Consider the following 7,018-nt stretch of genomic DNA (forward strand, 5'->3'; position numbering starts at 1 on the left):
AAAATACCGTGACTGAGCTCCTTTAATTTCTACCGGTATTAACAGTTGAATACAGTCAAGGATAATATTATCTTGATACCTTCATTAAACATGGGTTAGCACTTCAGCCCTTTTGTTGTTTATTAGCACTGATGCATGCTCAAATATAGTTAAAATTTGTAATGAGCCTTGACTACAGAGTGATGGTTGACTCTAGCGGGAAAGGTTTATAATGATCCCATTCTCAAACTGCAGCTTCTTTTGGATTTTTCAAAAACTGACTTATTTGTCTGTTTTCAATTTCAAATAAGAAATTAAATTTACATGTTTGATCACAATTTTTTTTTTCACTTGAATGGAATGGTTGGGGCGGAGACTGGTGATGCACAACTTGCCAGTCAAAATAGGGTTATAGTTTGTGTTTTCTCCAGTAACTTTGCACTGACTTGTTCAAGCTCCTCAACTACATTGTGTATGCTTTCATGTTGTAATCTGGCGACATTTAAGTTAGTATTCTGCTGAATGATTTAAAAGGTCTGATGTAATTATTTTGATGCTATACCTGTATACCTGTGGGGAAACGAGATTTGATAATGATTGGTATTTTTTCTTACAGACATTTTCATTGAATGATACATTTTTTTCTGACATTCAAATTCATGAAGTAATTTATTTTTTCACTTTAAATCCTAAATATTGTTTTTTGGGTTTTATATTCCAGCAATACTTGGATCACACATTGACCCAGGAGTGCTTTATAAATCTGGCTCTCTGTTTTTATTAAAAATCAATAAGTTGAGTCTTTTAGGTTGAGTTGTGTCAACTAGTAAAGCATTTTCTGTATGTTAAACTTTTGGTACTGATGCTGGAAAGCCCTTTTTAGGGATGCTCCGTAAAGTAAACGCAGGTATTGTATGGTGCAAGATAATTTTTCTTTATTGCTTCAAAAACAAAAGAAACCATTACAATGCCCTGATCAGAAGCCAGTGAAGTGCTTATGCTACCAACCTTATATCCTACTACAGTGTACGATTATTTTTAATTCTGAGAAGTAAGCTTGAATATAAGCTTATGTACCTACCTATTTCGGCGAAATATAATGTTTGCTGCAAACTATTCGCTCCTGTGCGTCTGCTTGAATTAACTTAAGCTTAAGTGTTTGTTGCAAATGCTCGGGTTTAAAGAAAGCTAAATCGCTGTGGTCCAGGCTCTCGAACACTGTAATGTTAGGGGTACTTTAGTCAGCCTCCCTGATCAGGTGTCACCAGCGGAACTTTGCGGAAAGCAACAAGTTGTCTCGTTTAATATTTTCCCGTGAATTTTCATTTGGCCGAAAGAACAGAAAAAATACCCTCCCCTAATTCATTTCATTAACAGCGATCTGATCGAGTAATCCTTTTCTTTACCGCCTCGAAGGGCCCGTTGTCCCTTGGCGCATATTATTGATTTCCACAAAAAGTACAACAAGATCTAAGAGAAATCCAGTTGCTTGTTTTGAGTTAGGTAAGCTAAATTTTTCAAAGTGGATGCACCTTGAAATGGCGGGAAATATTCGACAGCTAACCGTGACGCTGAGAAGAAAGACTACAACTCCATCTTGATATTCTAAACAAATCCTATTTTATTTCACATGAACAAAGAGAGGCGTACAATACACTACAATAGAGCATTGATTAAATGATGGGAATTACAATCTTGATGGTATTTAACACGAAAGGAACGCCTAATGAGAAAACAACTTGTCTCTACTCACAGCGTCACTTTTTGCATCCGCTCGGACGAGGTCTTGCCGTCAGATTGCCATTAATCCAGCCATTATTAATCGTTAAAGAGCTTCACTGAGCTGCTCCTTTCAGTTTACAACCATATAATGCCTTTGGGAAGTGTTTTCTCAAAACCATGGAAACGAAAAAAAAGTCATTTTTGATATTTCCTTGCGGAAGAAACAACGATAACGTAGTCCAAATCTCAAGCTTAACAAACACTGGGCCGTCTTAACAAACGAGAAAATCAGAGTCCAGTTTCTCTTCCACCAGTAGCGAACGTTAACACAAGGGGGAACCAGGTAAGGGTGAATATTCTGTAGAAAATGACGGCCGATCTCACTGAACACAATGCCAAGGAAAACTAGAAACGTCGAAGGCGTAATTCAACCGATTATGGAAGTTTGAATAAATGTATGAGCAGCCTGATGAAACGCTGAATTACGTGGCGAAATCTTATTCGTCGTCCGCCATTTTGAAATATTTGAAGGCGGGAACTGAGTGCGCATGCTCAGCGGTTTTTTTCGCTGGCACTTAAAAGAAACGCACAGGTGGCAGACTTACCGTGACTGTTACATGACGACATTTTAAAAATGCAATTTGTCATGTCAATATTGCATGTATAATTTATTAACCAGTCCCAGTCTACAGAAAATATTCCTTCATTAAGATTTGTAATTTTATTTTAATTTGGATGCCACTTAGATAAAGAAAGGACTTTAATATATCACCATATGAATAAATTATCACTGTTTGTTTCACAATTAAATCTGCTCCCGCTTTCTTTCATTTCTGCTGATTGAAAACAATAATATTGAACATTTTTGTATGAGTAAAAATTTTATTTTTTTTGTAAACTATATCACTGAGACTGTTCCAGTAACTTAGGCATCTTACCATGAGTATGATCCAAACAATTAACTAAGTTAACTAAACCAACACATTCTGTTTAACTCATTCTATCACATGATATTCTCTACATAATACTCTCACAAAGTATTTACAGCAGAGCAGTTTACCGTATCTCGTTAGAAAGGACGCAAAAAGTACTTTCTGGAAGAAAAGGTTGCATTACCTTCATGGAAACTAATGTTTCTTTCACAAAAATTTCACTCAGTAGAACTTTATAGGGAAAAAAGGTTAAAAATCTATAGCGAAACAACAAATTAAGTCAAACTACTCTGCTGTTCCAATTTGATGCTGAAACAAACCATTTGTCTTGATATATGAGTAAAGATAGCAAATGTATCTCGAAAGCAGAACGGAAGTCGATATTCTTCCGAGACGTAATCAGAAGTATCGCATTACAGTCACCATATATGCAAATTAGAGTCAAGCTTTTTGACCTCAACGAAAATGTTGCAAAACAATTGCATTTACATTTGGATCCCTGTAAAGTCACCCAACCGTCACATGAGCTCTACGCCACGTAGGATTACTCAATACAAATAAGCGATCCGAATAAACGAGATGCCAAAGGTAAAACTGGCGATCGGAAGGGTATATAACACTGGCGTCGAATTCCTAGAATGTTCAGAATTTCTTACGATACCTTCTGAGTTGTTTTTCTCCCAAAATCCATCTTCAGGATCTTTTAAATCATGTTCAATTTGTCCTAGATGAGAATCTCGGTCATTTCGAAGTGAATCCATTTGATCACGTTAAAATCATCATGCAGGCCATATTACTGCATATTGTAATTGGAGAGTATTTTTGATCTTGAAATGCTGCTTGAAGATGGCAAAATGCAAACTTGTGGTTGGGAGACCTTGAAATGCTGCTCAAAGATGGCAAAACACAAACTTGTGCTTACAAGAACCTTGAAATGCTGCTAGAAGATGGCGAAACACGAACTCATGGCTGCAAGAACCTTGATATCAAGAATTCCATGTACCCAACACCACTCTTACTAGCCGTTTTGTGAGCCTGCGTTCCTTGTGCTACATTACCCGAGACCACCATGTGCACCTAGTTTCATCAAATCGAGAATGCTTCGCATACTACCAACACATTTCTTACTTTTTTTAAAAAAACGTTGTATGTATACACGCGGGGAATCTTAGGGTGTCGGCCAAAACCCTGCGGGGGGAATAACTTTTGTAGTTAAAGAACTTCAAATTCTGCAGAGTTTTTTTGATGGAATATTAACAATGTCATTATTTCTATATACAGAGTACAATACTTAGTGTTTTTCTTAAACTCTTGCCCAAGTGCATTTTTTTAAAAATTTTTAAATTTTTTTACAAAAAATTTTAATTTTTTAATTTTTTATCACAGACTAGCGAGCAGCACAAGGGAAGACTTCCTGTAATTGTAAGGTTTTTTGTTTATTTCTGATGCGTTTCGTGTCTATCTGAGACAATTAGTGCTAATCGTCACAATGGCCCCCAAAATATAACAACACGCAATAACATACATGTATGCATTAAGCAATTTCTTGTAACATCCGTTTACAGCCTGTTTCAGCAGTTATTCACTTCCATGGGAAGTTAAACTTAGGCACGTTTATGTGCTACATGTGCTGTTCAATGTTAGTTGTAATCATTCCCTGAAGAAGTCTCAGATAGACACGAAATGCCTCTTACAACTAAAAGAAGTTTTCCTTTGTGCTGCTCACTAGTCTTCGTTAAAAAATAGCACAGTTAACATTGATCGCCATGCACTGAACTGTTGTTACTTTAGGCACCTTAATAAATATCAAAAAGTAAAATCCACGAAAACAGTGTTCAGCAGATTAACATGAGGCAATAATGAAGCACTGGTACCAGTACAGTTGTTTTCTTAATGTAGGTTGACATTCTGGTGAACAATGCTGGTAGGTCACAGAAAGCCTTGGTGGAAAAAAACATCATTAGAGGTGGATAGAGCACTTTTGGATTTAAATGTTGTTGGTCCCATCTCTTTGACCAAAGCAGTTCTCCCACATATGATTGAACATCATGAGGGACAGATTGTGGTGGTGAGCAGTATTGCTGGAAAAACTGGTAATTTTAATTCATTTGTTGGAATGAATAAATTTAATGAGTTTTGGGTTTTATAAAATATTCATTAACTGCAGGGGTTAATAATTTATTGTTAAACTTGTTTTATAAATTTAAACTGAAAAGTCTTGAAATGAGTGGCTGATGACATGACTCCTGACTGACTGACTGACTCACGACTCACTGACTCACTGACTCACTGACTCACTGACTCACTGACTCACTGACTCACTGACTCACTGACTCACTGACTCACTGACTCACTGACTCACTGACTCACTGACTCACTGACTCACTGACTCACTGACTCACTGACTCACTGACTCACTGACTCACTGACTCACTGACTCACTGACTCACTGACTCACTGACTCACTGACTCACTGACTCACTGACTCACTGACTCACTGACTCACTGACTCACTGACTCACTGACTCACTGACTCACTGACTCACTGACTCACTGACTCACTGACTCACTGACTCACTGACTCACTGACTCACTGACTCACTGACTCACTGACTCACTGACTCACTGACTCACTGACTCACTCACCCACTGACTCACTCACCCACTCACTCACTCACTCACTCACTCACTCAATAGGCCCTTTGCACAATACGATCACATGGTATAAGATCTGCCATGCTGGATAGCAAACTGCACACTGGGAAATCCAAAACAAAAAAATTTTGTGCCTGAGTGAGTTAATAGCTTCTGTGTGTAAGAAGTCCCAGTGCAAAATTTGCCATCCAGGGTGGCAGATCTTATATCATATGGTTGTTTTGTACAAAGGGGCTATTCAACTGACTGACTGACTGACTGACTGACTGACTGACTGACTGACTGCCTCACTGACTGACTGACTGACTGACTGACTGACTGAATTATGATGGTACATCAAAATGCGGAAGTATAATTCATGTAGTTTTTTGTCAAAACGTCCCTTGAATTGTCAGCTTCAATACATGTACTTTAAGGTCATTCCTCACATTTGCATCGTGCATCCTTATTGCGCATAATTTATGGCGTCATTAGCGCGCGCTCGTGCACGCGCATAGTAAAAACATGATGGATTTACCTTGATGTTGAGCTCCGTCAGCTAGTTGAAAAATGGCTTTAGCTCACCAATGAGCACGGGCACCCCAATTTTTTTTTCCAGTCATTGTAATCAACTAATCATAAGCTTTGCATGAGAAAAGACTGATCTAATTTCTATTGCTGAAAATTGAATAAATAAGAAAAATAGCAGATACACTGTGGCCTTTTCTATTTTGCAGTCGGTAACCACGTCAAGAAATTTGGTTTAAATTTTTAATCAAGGATTTAGCTTTCTGTCTGAATCAAACTTAAAATGTTTAGTTGTGTCCGACACAATGTATCGACTGTAGTTTAATGTGTATTCTTATGAGTCTGGGCTCACAAAGATTTTACAATTACTGGGAATGCATTTTTATAAATTAACAAGCATTAAATAATGCCAAAATGGGGCATTTTCAATGCCTCACTGCTCCTTGATGAGCATGGGCACCCCCTTTTTTTATTTCAAAATTGAAGTTGTCATATGACAAATATTCAGTGGACAAAGTTTGAACGAAAATCTATGGTCACTTTTATTTCAGAGGAATTACCTTAACAGTAAGTAGCTTGACAGGTCGAAGCTCTTGAGATTATTGATGACCCAATTTTAATGCTAATTCTGAAAGTTAAAATAGGTATGCAGGATCAGCATCATTAAAGCAATGACATCGATCCTGTAGAGCATGAACTTGTGATTTAATGATTTGCAGTTAAAGGGGTTACCCCAAACTTGCAACTTGATTTTCAAGAAGATTTTGTGAGTAGATCTGTGTTAACACCAGTCTGATAGCTATGTATAAATTAAATTATTCTTCGTAGAAGTACCTTTTGCAGCAACTTATGGCGCGAGTAAACATGCATTGCAGGTATGTAATTGGTATCGTGAAGTTCTGCAACCATTGTAGGCTACATGTAGAAATTACTAGCACTTCTCAACACATGGCTAAATCACACTTTTTTTTCTTAATTTTTTTTTTCTGGCGGAAGACTGTCTATTTCTTGTTTTGTCTTCTGTCCAGTTTTTAACTCTTCCGGTCTTCTTTCTTTTCGTCCTTCCTTCGATTCCTGTTAACTTTTTCTACATCCGCTGGCCAATATATAAAGCAATTGCACTCTCTTGCAACCAAGTTGAAAAGATTTATTCACCAAGTGGTTTGTCTCTGTGGCAATGTCTCTTATTCGTGGATCGTTTCTGCACGGTCTACGTGCGTATG

The sequence above is a fragment of the Orbicella faveolata genome, unplaced genomic scaffold (assembly GCF_042242905.1).
Source record: "Orbicella faveolata isolate gen_17 unplaced genomic scaffold, um_ofav_v1 contig_35, whole genome shotgun sequence".
NCBI classification, from domain to species: domain Eukaryota; kingdom Metazoa; phylum Cnidaria; class Anthozoa; order Scleractinia; family Merulinidae; genus Orbicella; species Orbicella faveolata.